The sequence below is a fragment of the Calypte anna genome, chromosome Z (assembly GCF_003957555.1).
Source record: "Calypte anna isolate BGI_N300 chromosome Z, bCalAnn1_v1.p, whole genome shotgun sequence".
Classification (NCBI taxonomy): domain Eukaryota; kingdom Metazoa; phylum Chordata; class Aves; order Apodiformes; family Trochilidae; genus Calypte; species Calypte anna.
The window spans coordinates 10988767-11004603 of record NC_044274.1 but is presented as its reverse complement, the minus strand read 5'-3'; the positions used below and the strand labels follow the sequence as shown (position 1 = coordinate 11004603).

Here is a 15837-nt window from a genome sequence, read left to right as displayed (position 1 = left end):
TTTCAGAAATCATATATTCTTTAAAAAAAAATTTTAATAAGTTGTGTGACTCTTCACAATGCAGTGCCCTCCTATATGCCAGTCCCCTGACATTTTACCTACCAGGTACAGGGGAGGACTAAAACCGAGCAACTAAAACTTCAATACCCTTCCTACTTCTCTTTACCTTAGAATTGCAGTTACTGTCAGATCATTATGCTCTTCCTCTAAGTTGTGTTGACAGTAATGTCTGTCAGAAAAAGACCATTTTATTGCAGCAAGCAAGAGAAAGTTTAACCTAAAAGATTTCTATTTGTATTTACCTCTCCGGGTTTTTTTGCTTTGTTCACTGTGTTTTCCCACCAGATTTATAAGAACACTGCTACAATTATTTTCAACCCTACCCGCAAACATTTGAAGGCATTAACCAGCCGATTAATTATAGTAATATGAGAGTCAAGGAATTGTGAAAGAGTATTTTCTAGAACATGAAATTTTCTGAAATTCTGTCTTGGGAATAGCTATGGAGGATCCTCTGTGCTATAATGGCAATACACTAGCAGTCATAAAGGCTGAAGTGCAGAGTGGCAATGAAGAGGACCCTACAGCACCCTAAGGAATTTCTGAAGGAGGAACAAGAGCTTATTTCCCTTTGTGACGACTCCAGGGTTATTCTTCATAGGTAAAACTCTTTGAGACAGCTTTCATTGGGGTGGTTTCCTAGTTCCAACACAAAGGGTCCACACAAACAGCCAACACAGGACATGGCATGTAGAAATAATCTCCTCAAGGTCAAGGTCATCTTTGAACAGAAAAGCAACTAAGTTGAGAAGGAATTTCCCCTGCACTAGTCATGTCTCATGTTCTCACCACCCACAGCCCATCTCTACAGCATGGCAACAAGTACCACATTTTTTCCTGCAACCAAAAGTAAATGATCAAGATCAGTCCTTCTGCATATTTGTAGAACCCCCTGTTCTTGCTTCATTCTGGAGTTTTTCTCATTATTTGAAATTTCTTCTGCACATTCCTTCCATTTTAATATGCTGGCCAGTGATGATTCATGCTACACTATTTCCATTTTCTCTGCTGCAGTCTTTACACTTGGTTGTAACCACTTTGACCTCAGCCATAGTCATTTCATCCTTCCTAGAATTAGGTTCATCTTCTTCCTTTGACAGAAGAGTAGACTCAACCATAAAATCAGCTGGCCTAAGGGCTTGTTTAGAATTTGAGACAGGTACTAATTGGGTAGGCTGTTTTGTTAATAATTTTTTTCTTGGCACTGAAATCCATCTCACATACGCTGGGAATTCCTTTTTCCCTCAGCTATGCTTTTCCCATGGACTTCACGTAAGGAAGTTCAGCACACATGGAACGTCTCAGAAGAGCAGGAGTGACTCAGCTTTGCGGTCTTTTTGTCCTTTCTTTAAACTTTGGTCCCCAGGTGGCATGTTCCAAATAATCACATAATTCACTTCCTCCTTTGCTAATGGCTGAACACACCAGGGAGCGCTGCAGGGAGCTGCAAAATAAGTTGTCTAAATTTCAGTTCGTGCTGTCAGCATGCTTTGGAAGGAGCTGCAGCTGATGTAGCTGCAGCAAGGCATCATGAAGTTTGCTGTGATCCATGGTTGTGGGAAGAAGTTCAGTCTGTTGGCTTTCCAGCAAACAAGTTGTTTTCTTGGCCTCTAAAGCATGGTGCTTCACCTTCAAACCCTCCACTTTCTCAACTGTCCACTAGTCACAGATGGCTAGGTTAGAGTGGGAGCGATTTAAATTCAGGACATTAAGACCTTATCCAAGGATTGCATCTAGGAGAGTGATTCCCAGTTATTCAGACCGTGCTGGATTTCAAGCATGATTACAGCAAAATCAAAGACTTAGAACAATGTGTAAGAGATGCCCTCAGCCCACCCTCCAGACCAGATTCTCTATCCCCCAAACGACAGAGGAGCTGCTCAGGACCACACAAGATCCAGATGTGCCTGATGACCTAGTAAGACTTTGGATGGCTTAACATGTCCCCAAATAACTGGAGAGAACAATTAGAGGATAGGAGAGAAACAGATTAGAAAAGTGAAAACATAGCCCCCATTTTTTAAAAAGGGGGCAAATAGAAGCCAGGGAACTACAGGCTGGTAAGTCTCACTCTGTGCCAAGTAAAATCATGGAGCAGATCCTCCTGGCATCTGTAGTAAAGCACATGAAAAACAGTGAGGTGATTGGTGACAGCCAGTATGGCTTCACTAAGGGCTAATTATGCCTGATGGATTTGGTGGCCTGAGTTAAACAGAGTTAAAGCTCTGATAGATATGGGAAGAGTAACTGATGTCATCTGTCTGGACTTGTTCAAGACATTTGGCACTGTCCTACATGATATCCTTGTCTCTAAGATGGATTTGATGGATGGATCACTCAGTGGTTAAGGAGCTGGCTGGAAGGTAATTCTACCCCTCTACTCCGCTCTTGTGAGACCCCCACCTTGAATACTGCACCCAGTTCTGGTGTTCTCACCATGGGAAGGACAGATCTTTTGGAACAAGTCCAGAGGAGGCCACATAGATGATCAGAGCTAGAGCACCATGTATATGGAGACAGGCTGGGAGAGTTAGGGCTGTTCAGCCTAGAGAAGAGAAGACTCTAGGAAGACCTTCCAGTGCCTGAAGGAGACATACAGGAAAAATGGAGAGGGACTTCTTACAAAGGCATGGAGGGATAGGATGAGGAGGGATGGTTTCAAACTTAAACAAGGTAGATTTTGATTAGGTCTCAGGAAGCAATTCTTTCCCATGAGGTTAGTGAGACACTGACAGAGGTTGCCTGAGGAAACTGTGGCTTCAGCATCTCGGGAAGTATTCAAGGTTGGATGGGACTGGGAGTAGACTGGTCTAGTGGAGATGTCCCTGCCCATGCAGGGGGATTGGACCTTGATGATACACAAGCTCCATTCTAACTCAAATAATTTTAATAAATAATAAAATAATAAATATTTATATTTATAAATAATTTATAAAAATTATAAAATATATAAATTATAAAATAATTTATATTTATTTTAATAAATAATAAAATAATAATAATAAAAAATATAGTAGCCCCGGACAATGCAGAGCTTCTTGTTAAGGAGAAGGGTAAGGATCATACCTCACTTTTAGAATCACATTTGTTGCTATGAGTATCTCTAGCAACTAAAAGGGGTCAGTTGGGCATCTTGTCCCAACTGCCCTTGCTATTAGAGACTTTCTCCATCCTCTTGCTGTCAAAACTCTGAGTAAGATGCAGAAGAAATGCAGAGCTGCAAGAACTGAACTGGGACATTGAATACCCGAGATCTGTTTAAAAATGGAGTGTCAGAGGAGCAGCAGAACATCCAATTTGCAAAATGCCGTAGTCCAGGAAACACTCACACAACCATAAAGTGAATAAGTGACCAAAGGTCCCAAAATATACTGAGTCACAGATGGGGAAAGATGAAATGTACTGGCAGTGTCCTTGATCCCTGTGGAGGATTTGGCAGGTCGAACTGTCCACATGCAGCAGAGAGAACACCACAACACTGCTGAGGAGGGGCAAAGGAAATCCTACCTGTTCCTGTTGTCATGACCTGACTGTGGTAGGAAAATGAAATGGACTCAGATAGGCAATATCATGAAGTGATGAGCTGCCCTAGGGCTGTCCTTGCCCATTGGCCATATTCATATAACTGCTCCTCCAAGGAACTGGTAAAAGTTCTGATAAACTGATAGAAATCCAAAACAACTCAAATTGAAAAGGATGATCTGGATTCCCACCTGCTGTATACAGCACCCTGACAGCTACCTGAGGTGTGCACCTTCAGCACTCCAGGTTCAGACTGAAATATTTCAACACCTCACTGGTCACTCCAGCAGCTGGGAGCACACACAGTGCTGTGGGGTGCATGCCAGATGGAAATGGTCAGAAAATAGTTTCAGTGGGAGTGTGCACAGTAACATGACTCATTCAGATCAGGATTCATTGGAGTGCTATAGGCACTCACCTATAGCAGGGCAGGAAGAGTGAGTGGCTAGAAATTACCTTTCTTCATCAGAGCCCTTTGCTTAGTACTCCAGGCCCTTAGCAAACCATGGTAAGCTGGGGAAAATCATAAGAAGCCCACAGAGGTGTAGCCTCTTGGCTTTAGAAGGAAATTAGCAACTTGCTCTGGTGACTATTGATCTCATTTTTGTGGCACCAACACCTGCAAATGTGATACCTTTGGATGTTTTAAATCAGAAATTTAAAGTCTCTCTCTTTTTGCAACCCATAGGAGATGGAGCAGAGCTGAAAACCTATTGGTCAAGGAGTATTCATCTGGGTTTATCTGCTCATATTACAGTGAATGAGAGCTAAAGTTGAACTCAATTCTGCAGGGTTCAAGATCCAAGATCATCTTGACTATGATGTCCAGTTCCTGCCAAATTTGTAATCTTGTGGTTACAAATCCCACTCTGTACAAAAATTTGGTGGTGGAGCAGGGGCTGTTGCAAGGGGAGAAGTCTCCTAGGTAATTGGAACACTCGCTGTGATCCTATGAGGAACTGGGTAATTTGATGGACACAGACATTGGTGGGAGTTAATGGAGATCCACCTGTCTGGGGATAACATTCAGAGACCATCAATTTGTGTCTCCTCATTTGCCTATGACACTTCATGTGCCTGACTGCATGGGGATTTAATCAGGCACCTCAGCAAACCCCAGATGTGTCCACGCTGCTCTTAGCACGTGTTTCCTAATCATCACTAGTGAACAAAGTGGAATCTCAGGAGGATGCTTGGGAGGGCTCGTTAAAAGCTAATCATGCCTATGTGAATAGAAAAAATCAATAGCTAAGGGCAAAGCAACATCCCAGCTTGTTAGAGCCTCCGATTAAAGCATCATTTGTAACACAAGACCTCCTGCTGTTATTTGCGAGGCAGTAGCTGCCACAAACACATATGCTGTATCTGGTGACATTTCAAACACTGTCACACGAACACTCCACAGATACACATTAAAAAAAAGCCCACTGAGGAATGAGGATACACTTCAGTGGGACCCTGTGATTGAACACACAGAGGAAATCCAACCCATGCAGAACCAACAAAACCCTCGGCATTTTACAGTCTTCCCACGAGCTGTGCTTATGGGAAAAATGGGCTGCACCCATGGGAGAAACAGCAATTTTGTCACACTGTGGCATCACCGAAAGGGCCCTGGGGTGGCTTTACAATGCTTGATCATCTGCAGCCTCACAGAGATGCTCTGGTCCTAACTGTGCTTAGCCTGTGTGCTTCCTCTGTAAAACAGCACTGCCACGGGAGGGCAATCACCCCTCATCACCCAGCAGATGTGCTGGAACAAGCAAAGGGGGACAGGGCTGCAATGGATCTGCCCCCTGCTTTTCCAGCTGGTAAGCACAGGGGACAACGAGGGGCAGTGTCCTCAGCACTGGACAGGATGTTTCACACTTTAGGCAATGCAGCCCTCTCACCTTTTGCCACTTCCTTTGCCACAACCTGGAGAAAAGGAGGCTCAGAGGTGACCTTATAGCAACTTTCCAATATCTGAAGGGAGCCTACAAGAAAGCTGGGGTAGGGTTTTTTACACAAGTGTATAGTGAGAAGACGAGGGGAAATGGTTTAAAACTGAAAAGGGGAGATTTAGGTTAGACATTAGGAATAAATTATTTCCTGTGAGGGTGGTGAGATGCTGGAGCAGGTTGCCCAAGGAAGTTGCAGCTGCTCCCTCCCCAGAAGTGTTCAAGGCCAGGTTGGATGGGGCTTGGAGCAAACTGGTCTAGTGGGAGGTGTCTCTGTCCATACAGGGGTGTTGGAACTGGATGATCTTTAAGGTCTCTTCCAACCCCAGCCATTCTGTGATTCCACAGTTTTCTGCACTAAGCATCTGTGGGGAGGATGGGAGATGCCTAGGTTGTTTCTGCATTCCCTACAGCATCAGCCAAGAGATCTGGGATTTATTTCTTCAGGCCTCTCCTGTTGTGCATTATGTATTGCTCTGACAGTCAATTATCCTTCACATGAAAAACTCAGTGGAATTCTGAGAGGATTCATTTGATAGCATGTCACATTGATTATGCTCATAAACACGTTTACCATAATTCCAAATTAAATACACAGTGTGCATGTGTAATCTGTATTATCTCTTTTCCAGGCTACATCCACATCCATCTTGCTAGGAAAAATGAGTAGACAACATGCTGCAATCCATGTAATTTCTTTCAGGTAACAGTGATCTTTTAGAGTAGCATTTTCTTCATTAGGTCCTCATTGTATTTGCTGGCTACATGGTGATAAGGTGGTCCACTTCACAGAAGTCAGAAGGAGCTGAGGACTGAGCAGCTGAGATTCACTTTAGGGATGCACAGCAGCACCAGCATTCCATAGGCCATGGTCTTAAAAGGGTCAGGAGCATGTAGGAATATGTTATTCTAGCACCAACAGCTGGAACTGGGTCACTTCTTGAACTGTCATAACTCAATTTGTGTGAGATCTGAGATGAACAAGGAGAACTCTGCCTGATGGCAAAGAAGCATGGTAGAGAATGAGACGAGGGGAAAAAAAAGCCCAAAAAACCCCAACCAGCAGCCATCTTATAAAAGAAGGTCCAGGGAGCCTAATGTACTGGGAAGAGGGAATTATTGTCCTTTGAAACATCAAATTTTGGCTAATTAACTGGAGGTCTAAAAAGTTTATGCCACTACAACCTGGCATAAATAGGCACAAGCCCATTGATTTCCCTGAGATTTCCCTAAGGAAACTTCCTGACATTTTTATCAACAGTTTGCACTTTAATTGCAGCATCACCTCGGCAGTAAGTAAACCATATATAACCCTGGCTGGACCAGCACAGCCACAGCACAGGCAAGCAAGGTCCTGACACTGTCAGCCTATGCTTTTATTCACTGAGAGTTTATTTCAGTTAGACTGTTCCATAACAAATGTTATCCAGGTGTTTAACAGAAATGCACATTCCTCTGCACTTCTGTGCCTGAGAACACAGACTTCTATTATTCTCATCTCTGGGCACATGAGCAGTTGGTGTTCAAGTGGTGAATTCCCATAACCCAAACGGAAGATATGCACATAAATCCCTCTGCGGAGGTATGAAAGAAAAGAATAACCTGATGGGTGCACAGGGCCCTCAGGATGTGATGGCAGAATTAAGGCAAACATGCTCTCCCAACAGTGTAGGAGAACCTGGAGAAAGCAGCAGCAGCTCAGTTAGTGAGAAATACACACAGCAGTGCACAAAGACACAGGGATGCTCTTTTTTTGGGGGTTAAATATTGCCAGTTCTCCTGATGAGGTGTCGTGAAGTATCACAGAAGATTCTTTTTAAGTCAAGGAGATACATGGAAAGGGAGGCAGGCATTTAAATTAAACACCTTATTTCCAGCATTTCAAATTATCATACCATGTTAAGTTTTCAAGTACTGCTTGCAAGGCAAAATTAGTTATGGGCCAGTAAGAGGAGACAGCTGTTTGCTGTTCCGGATGGAGTAATTAGGGTTTTACTGGTTTATCTCCAGAAGGCAATGACACAAAGCCTGAAGCTAGGAATGTGCTCATGAAGGCACACAACAGAAAACTTAATCAAAGACTCTGAGAGACAAAGAGTATTAACATTTCAGCAGTACAGTGCAGCACCAAAAGCCTTGTCAGGAGAAATAAAGATAGGAGTTTTCTTAACAAGGAAGTTAAAAAGAAATAAAAAAACAACCTTAGCCCTCTGGCTTGGTATGGCACATAAGGAGAAGCTCAACCTACTTGCAGTGCTTCCTTCTTTCTAGAAGATAGATAATCTTCAGATAGTGATGGGACATCCCAACTTAAAATAGTAGGAAGAGAAATGTAAACTCTACTATTGAGCATAGTCCTCAGGATGGGTTTTGTTATTTTAGCTTCCATTTTGAGCCCTGTTACCTTATTTCCAAACCCGCATTTCCATTTTTCTTAAAATCTTGAATCTTGACAAGTGACAAAGCTCTCCTCAGCCAAGATGTGGCACATCTCAAAAGCAGAGCTCTGCAGTGCTCTGCCCATTGCCCAGCTCCATGTTAGGTTACTGACACCCATGTGTACAGCTGAACATGTAACCACTTAGGGTACTTTGACAGATAATATTTTCAGGACTTGGGTGAGGAAGAAATGTCTTCTAAGGACTGTTAGTATCTGGTCATCTTCCCTGGAATGAAGCAAAGTACTAGAAAATACATACAATCCCTAAACCTTTGCAGTGATGGCATAATCAGAACAGAATAAACACCTTATGACAGTAAATGTAAACAATTTCTCATAAAATGCAAGATTGGATTAGCTTTGGAGGCAAGCATGATACAGAGATGTAAACAGCTTAGAGGTCTGAGTATTTCTTTGGATGTCATCTGCTGGACAGATGACAGTTTCTGCCCAGAAAGGCATGGGCATGATTTTTTTCCTATTGTTGGATTGCTATTTTGGTCATAGGATAAAAAGTAGTATGAAACAGAAAGGGTTTCTGCAAAACTGATGTCCCAGGTGAGTTTGTGGAGCACCTTTGGGAAGACCATACTAACTCTACTCCCAAGAGAATGCTGAGGAGAAATTTTGTTTGTAAACCAAATAAAGAAAAGCACACACTAGCCTAGTCAGCTCACTTGCAGCACAGCTTTGCAGCATGGGTTGACCAGAAGGGGAACTGTGGTGACAGTCCAGAGAATTATGATCTCTGGCAAGCAGACAGAGTCAAAAGTAATGTCTGGTGGCCAGCTGTAGCTAGGAAACCTCTTGGACACATGGTAAAGTTGCAGGCCCCTCATCTATGCTTTGAGACTCCCAAAAATATTCTTGACATGAGGTAATGAAGCCAGCGAGGCCTGAAATCTAAATAGACAAGAGTGTGCATTGCTTCATTAATCAACATCTGGTGTGGTGGAAAGTTTTTGAATGAATGATTTCTTGGAAGCTGGTTTCAGTCCACAGCTCATCTTGCAAGTGTTCTACAGTTTTGAACAGGCTTTTGGTTCATGTTTCATAGAATCATAGAATTACAGAATCATAGAATTGTCGAAAGTTAGGGGTTGGAAGGGACCTCAAAAGATTATCGAGTCCAACCTCCCCTGCCAAAGCCAAGTAACCTTCATCAGCTCACACAGGAACACATCCAGTGGGCTTTTAATGTCTCCAGGGAAGGAGAGACTCCATAACCTCCCTGGGCAGCCTGTTCTAGTGCTCTGTCACCCTCACAGTGAAAAATTCTTCCTAATATTTACATGGAACAGCCTATGCTTCAGTTTATAACTGATTCCCCTTGTTCTATTGACTCTCTCAAGCAGTTCCCTGTCCTTCTGGAACTGTGGGGCCCAGAACGGGACACAGTATTCCAAATTCAGCCTCACCAGGGCAGAGTAGAGGGGGAGGAGAACCTTTCTCAACCTACTAACAACACTCCTTCTAATGCACCCCAGGATGCCATTGGCCTTCTTGGCCACCAAGGCACATTGTTGGCTCAGGGTCATCCTTCCATTCACCAGTCCCCCAGGTCCCTTTCACCTGTGCTGTTCTCCAGCAGCTCAGTCCCCAGCCTATGCTGGTACCTGAGGTTGTTCTTCCCCAGGTGCAAGACTTTACACTTGTCCGTGTTGTAATACATTAAATTTCTCCCTGCCCAACTCTCCAGCCTGTCCAGGTCCCTCTGAATGGCAGCACAGCCTTCAGGGGTGTCAGCCACTCCTCAGCTTTGTGTCATCAGAAGACTTGTTGATAGTACACTCTATTCCCTCATCCAGGCCATCAATAAACATACTGAATGGCACTGGTCCCAGTACTGACCCTTGAGGGGCTCAACAAGAAACAGACTTCCAACTAGAGTCCATCCCATTGACTACAATTCTCTGGCTTCTATCCTTCAGCCATCTCCCCATCCACTTCACTACCTGATCATCCAGGCCACACTTCTTCAGTTTAGCTCCAATAATGCTGTGGAAGATGGTGTCAAATCCCTTACTGAAATTAAGATAAACTTATGTCTACTGCTCTGCCATCATCCATCCACCTAATCCATCCACCATCCACCTTTCTAGTCCTCTCTTTGTTAATGAAACAAGAATGAGGCCTGCCGTGCAGCTCTTGATGGTACCTGATGGGAGAAGACCCAAAGGAAGAAGGAGGGCACTCAGGGACATGTGAAGGCCAAGCAGCAGAAGCAAAAGCATTTGAGTGGGGGAAAAAAAAAAAAAAAGGAACTTTAGGAGAATCCTAGGATGAAGTGAAACAGCCCTACAGTCAGACCTAAGTGAAAGGCAAACTCACTACTTGATGGACGTACTGGTAATGAAAAGTTCTGGAAAGCAGTGAGTTTGATGTGCTTAGAGATAGATGTCTGTGTTTGCTCTGAGTGCAGCCTGTGGGTTCCTGTAAGCACCTGGGAAGCGTCACACAGGCAGCTGACACATTGGTTATCCTACAGCACATACAGCAGAAGAAGATGTTAATTGAGCTTGTCAGGGTTTACTGCCCCTCAAATGAACATGTATCACCATCAATTTCAGTTTATGTTCACAAGACTGTTCCTACATCTGCAGCAGCTCAGGAGGAGGTGCTGATCAGTCTGGATGGCTTTCTTGTTGTGGAGCAGCCTTCAGAGGACATGCCAAGGTAGTTGCCACTCCAGACCTCCTACCCTTGTGTAGAGCCAGAGCCCTTAGCAAAACACACTCTGAGACAGAGAATATTTCTCCAGAATCTACAAGGACACCACACCAACGTGGGAAGGCTCTAGAAGAGAACAGCAGGGAGAGTGATTCTGTCTGGCGTGCAAGACAGCGCTCTGATGCAAAGAAGTATAAATTCAGCCAAACCATTGTTCTCACTCCCTTCACACCTGTTTCAATATCTTTTGTACTGTTGTACAGTCAAAGCTGTAGATTTAAGATGGAAAAGTAAACTAAATCTTGTTTGTCCAAGAACTGAAATGGCAGTGTATGGGGGGAGGGGAGTATTGGCAACACTCCTGATGGCAGCAGCAGTATAAATGGCACACAACAGCTCTAACTGAAGGGCTGGGGAGAGGAAATTAAGATCTTAATGTTAAACTAATAGGTAACCTAGGTGGCTGCTGGAATTGCAACCTGCAGTAGCTGCGAGTCCCAGTAAACTCAGGATCACCAGAACGATCAGGTAGGAGGGAAGGGATGGATGAAAGCATAATTCTGCATAACCTCATGAGGCAGGCAGGGAACTGTACAATCCCCTGGAGTGACTCAGGGAAAGGGAAAAGGAGCCTTGTTTATCTAAGGATCAGAGCTATCAGCTCTGTCCAGGCCTAGCCCTGCAGTGCTGGGTGTGTGGGTCACCAGCCAGCACAGGGTGCTCTCCCATGCAGACAGCAGCTGGTCTCACCCCAGGGATCTGTCCTGGCCAATGGTGATGAACTGTTCCCCATGAAACTGGAAGCACATTTCCATGCTGACTGGAAGAAAGTCATGTATGCTTTACATACATGTAAAGCAGTATGATTTACTTCAACATCAGCAAATTGGCCTATTTCACCCTTTCCTTCTTTGCAGTAATTTTTTTTAACACCTGGAATAGAGTTTTCAGTAGTGCCAGACTATTCACAGAGTCATGGAATTGTTTGCATCACCAGGTCCAACGATTAGCCCAGCACTGCCAAGTCCATCACTAAACCATGTCCCTCTGCACCACATCTACACATCTTTGAAATACCCCCCCCCCCACTGCCCTGGGCAGCCTGTGCCAGAGCCTGACAACTCTTCCAGGGAATAAATTTTTCCTAAGAGTCAATCTGAACATCCCATCGTGCAAACTGAGGACATTTTCTCTTGTTCTATGGCTTGTTACTTGGGATAAAAAAATAACCCCCACCTAGCTACAACCTCCTTCCAGGTAGTTGTAGGGAACAATAAGGTCTCCTCTCCCTTCAGCCTCCTTTTCTTCAAACTAAACAACCCCAGTTCCCTCAGACATTCCTCCTAGGGCTTATTCTCCATAACCTTCACCAGCTTCATTGCCCTTCTCTGGACATGTTCCAGCTCTTCAATATTCTTCCTGTAATGAGAGGCTGAAAACTGAACATAGACTTCATGATGTGGCCTCACCAATGCCCATTACAGTGGGACCATCACTGCCCTGGTCCTGCTAGCCAAACTCTTGCTGTTACAGGCCAAGATACTGCTGTCCTTCCTGGCCACCTGGGCACAGACTGGCTCATATTCAGCTGACTGTTGGCCAACACCCCCAGGTCCTTTTCCCCTGGGCATCTTTCCAGCCACTCTTGCATTGCCTGGGGTTGTTGTGATCCCAGTGCAGGATCTGGCTCATGTCCTTGTGGTACCTCATACCACTGGTCTCTGCCCACTGCTTCAGCCTATCCAGGTTTCTCTGCAGAGCCTTGCCACCCTCAAAGCAGATCAAGACTCCCATCCAGCTTTCTCTCATCTGCAAACTGACTGAGGGTACACTCAATCCCATGGTATCCCAGATCATTGGTAAAGATACTAAAGAGAACTGGCCCCTACACGGAGCCCTGGGGAACACCACTGGTGACCACCCACCAGCTGGATGTAACTCTGTTCACCACAACTCTTTGGGCCTGACCCTCTAGCCAATTTCTTACCAGTGAAGGGTGCACTGGTCCAAGTCATGAGCAAGACAGTTTCTAAAGGACAATGCTGTGAGAAACAGTGTCAAAGGCTTTACTGGGACCCAGGTAAACAGCATCCATGGCCTTTATCTCATCCACTAAGCATGTCACCTTGTCATAGAAGGGGATAAGAGTCCTCAGGCAGGACCTGCCTTTCATGAACCCATGCTGACTGGAATGGTAGGTGGGTCATGAATAGGAAAATGACTAGAACCAAAGCTAAAGTGAACTAAGTCACACATTCAGCTAAAGAGAGATCCACTGAGAATTTTTATTGCTAAGGAAATTAAACCATTCACCTGAAAGGAAGTAAATATTACTTCTGTAACATGAACTGTGGGTTATTTGCTCTGATGGTTTGCAAGCAAGTAACAGAAGCATTGCTGTCACCAATTGTGTAGCCTTTATCTTTTCTTTCAGTACTGTTCTTGAACTGATTTATCATTTGCAGGGTTATACATTAAGGTTAGTGCAGCAAGTTGCCTTTACTTGAAACAAAAATTCTCTTCTCACGGCATCACTTAGCACATCTGATGGCTTCTGTGGGACTTTTGCCTGTGTCAGGGTACCTGAATAGTCATGTTTGCTGGGCAGAGATAGAAGAGTAATATTTTGTACTGAAAACCTTCCCCTCAGTAAATGCCAGACTGTCTAACTACAGGGTTTAGAGCAAAAGTAGAATCAGATATGAGGGAAGGATGGAAGATATCCTCTATCAGATACACAAGAATTTGAGAGGGAAGAGTTTCTTTTTCTTTGTAGTACAGAAGACATGTTGGATGCATTTAATATAATCAGTTTTCCACAATCAAAAAGTCTTTGGGCATCCATGAATTGGCCTGAAGTCTTTGAACAGTAAGGCACATCCTAATTAACTGAAACAAAAGTAACACTGCAAAGTGAAACCATATCCAGGTGAAACCTAATGACCTGTGATATCTATAGAAGGTCTTAAGCAAGGGTTGCAAATATTTGCTCCATCCCAGGCTTGAACACCTCGGTTTTAAAGGCACTGAGAGCATTTATCACCAAGTACACCACAGAAAACAACACCAGGTTGTTTAGCTGTCTCATCCACCAGTTAGAGCTAGAGCACATCCCTTTGGAGACAGTAATGATGCAAAACCCTCTCTGAGGGAGGTAAGATGTTCCAGGGTTTCATGTCTTGACTGTTAAATTAAAATGCAATTAATAGGCAGGGTTCTGAGAACTTTTTAGGCTTAAGCACATGGAAAAGATGAAGCCTGGCTCTCTCTTCAGAAGTTCTAAACAAGGACAGAAGAGGGACCTAGATCCAAAGCTAGTAAAGTGGGCACATGCTTTCCCACTGACTTTGGAGGGGTTTGCAGTGGTCCCAACTCACACTGCTTTTGTGTGATGCTGGAACCACATAAAAAATACTTAGACACAAGACTTATTCTCAAAAAGCAACATCTACAGATGAAGAATAATCCAGTATGTGAAAGGAAAAACAAAACAAAACCAAACAACCACACACAGGAAAAAAAACAAGCTGAAATCAGGGCTCCTATACAAGTTTTCACACTTTTCTTCTAGAAGGAAAAAATTAAGACATTGTCCTACCTGGCTGTTCTGTACCTTCTCTTCTAACTGAAGCTGTTTGTCAAGACAAGCAGAAGAGATTGTTTTCAGCACCATACAAAAAGCTGCAGCCTCTCTCAAAACCCCTGGAAGGGTTTCTCAGGAGATCACGCCAGGCTTCTCCTCAGCTTGGCCATGAAGTTCACCAGGGAACACCACGCTTTCCAGGATTTAGAGGTAAAACCTGAGCAGAGGCACACACTACCACGATCTAGAAGTTACAGGATGTCTTGGTGTGTTTCATGTACTCAATAAAGACTGTGAGAGAAAAGGCAAAGTTCCTGAAACTGTGGGTGGAACATGGCACTGCGTAGCACTGAGTAAATAAAAAGCAATTGATCATTGGACTCGAGTATGACAACAGTTGTTACAAAGGTTTATATACCATGGGCAGGAGCCTGCACTTCATCTGGGAGAAATGCAGCCTTAAAAAAAAAACAAAACTGCTGGTGCACACTGCAGCACCTAAAGCAGCAGCAAGAGATGCAAATGAGACATTGCGCCCAACTTCTACAGTCACCAGTTTTGTTTTCTTGGACAGCACTCAAACACAAAGCATTTTCTTTCTCAAAGGTCAGACCTTGCATTACCTCCCACAAGGACTTACAAAACGTACGTCACCTCTGAGGGATAATCAATTACTTGGCAGGGTTATGGCACCGAGTTCATCAGGATCCTGATTCAGGCTTCTGGATTGCATGCTTATGTGAACAAAGCATCTTGGTCCAGCTTTTGACACTGTTCCTTGTTTCAATGCCCTCCTCAGCCTAAAACAAAGTTTACAAAGATAAGTCTGTGATAGAGAAGAGACAGAGCTAATCTAAAAACAGTCACCTGAGCACAACTGTGATAGGGTGTACTATGAAAATTTAAAATTAAAAAAATAAAAATCTAAATAGTGGCACTTACTGAGCCACACAAGCACTGCAGATTTTCCTACAGTTCAATAATGCCAACTTGCAGTGCTCATTCACAGAATTCGATTTGGTCCTGTGGGTCTTTTTGACATCTCCTTTTAGGTTAATAGACACCTTCTGCCTGAAAAAAAATCAGAATTACTATCAGCTTTAAATAAATAAAGGATTTTTTTTTCCAAAGAGACTAAATCAATTTTTTTTTCATTCCTTGCAATATGCTTAGTTATTGAAGTGGAGGGCATTTTAGAAGGTAATTCACATCTCCCTAAACATCATGTCCATTTGTTTTGCTTTTGTGCTGTTAGTTCTCTGCTAAAGAAAAGAAACGCACCAGTACTCAACTCAACTGTTATCTGCAGCCTTTTTCAAATCAGATCTGTTCTTTGGTTTATGGTGCTGGGAGATGAGATTGCAAACACAGCCATGAAAGCTTAGCACGTTATTTAAAGTTCTCCCCATAGGTAACTGGCCATTGTTATGACTAATGGGATCATGTGGGCACTTACAGAAGGAAGGGTAGCAGAATGAACAAGACTGAAATGAGAGTGAAATCTCTTCTTGCCTCTGTGTCAGACTCTGGGTGAGTCAGTTAATGCTGCTGTACTTCTGTTTTCTTATTCACAAAAGGGAATAATAATTCTTCACTTCCTCCAGAGACCAAGTAGGAGGTTT

At 43.6% G+C, this 15837-nt stretch overlaps 1 protein-coding gene across 3 annotated transcripts in view; it reads right to left on the bottom strand.

Moving 5' to 3' along the window:
• The window catches only part of LOC103532407 (phospholipid-transporting ATPase ID), an 86060-nt gene extending 71574 nt beyond the window's left edge, over positions 1-14486 (bottom strand). For 2 of the 3 annotated variants that reach the window (XR_003988655.1, XM_030466811.1), the window contains exon 1: positions 14231-14486. The gene's annotated coding sequence lies outside the window, so the exon portion shown is untranslated. The remainder of the gene's footprint in view (positions 1-14230) is intronic. The other variant, XM_030466813.1, reaches the window with a different exon arrangement.
• Between the last annotated feature and the right edge of the window lie 1351 nt (positions 14487-15837).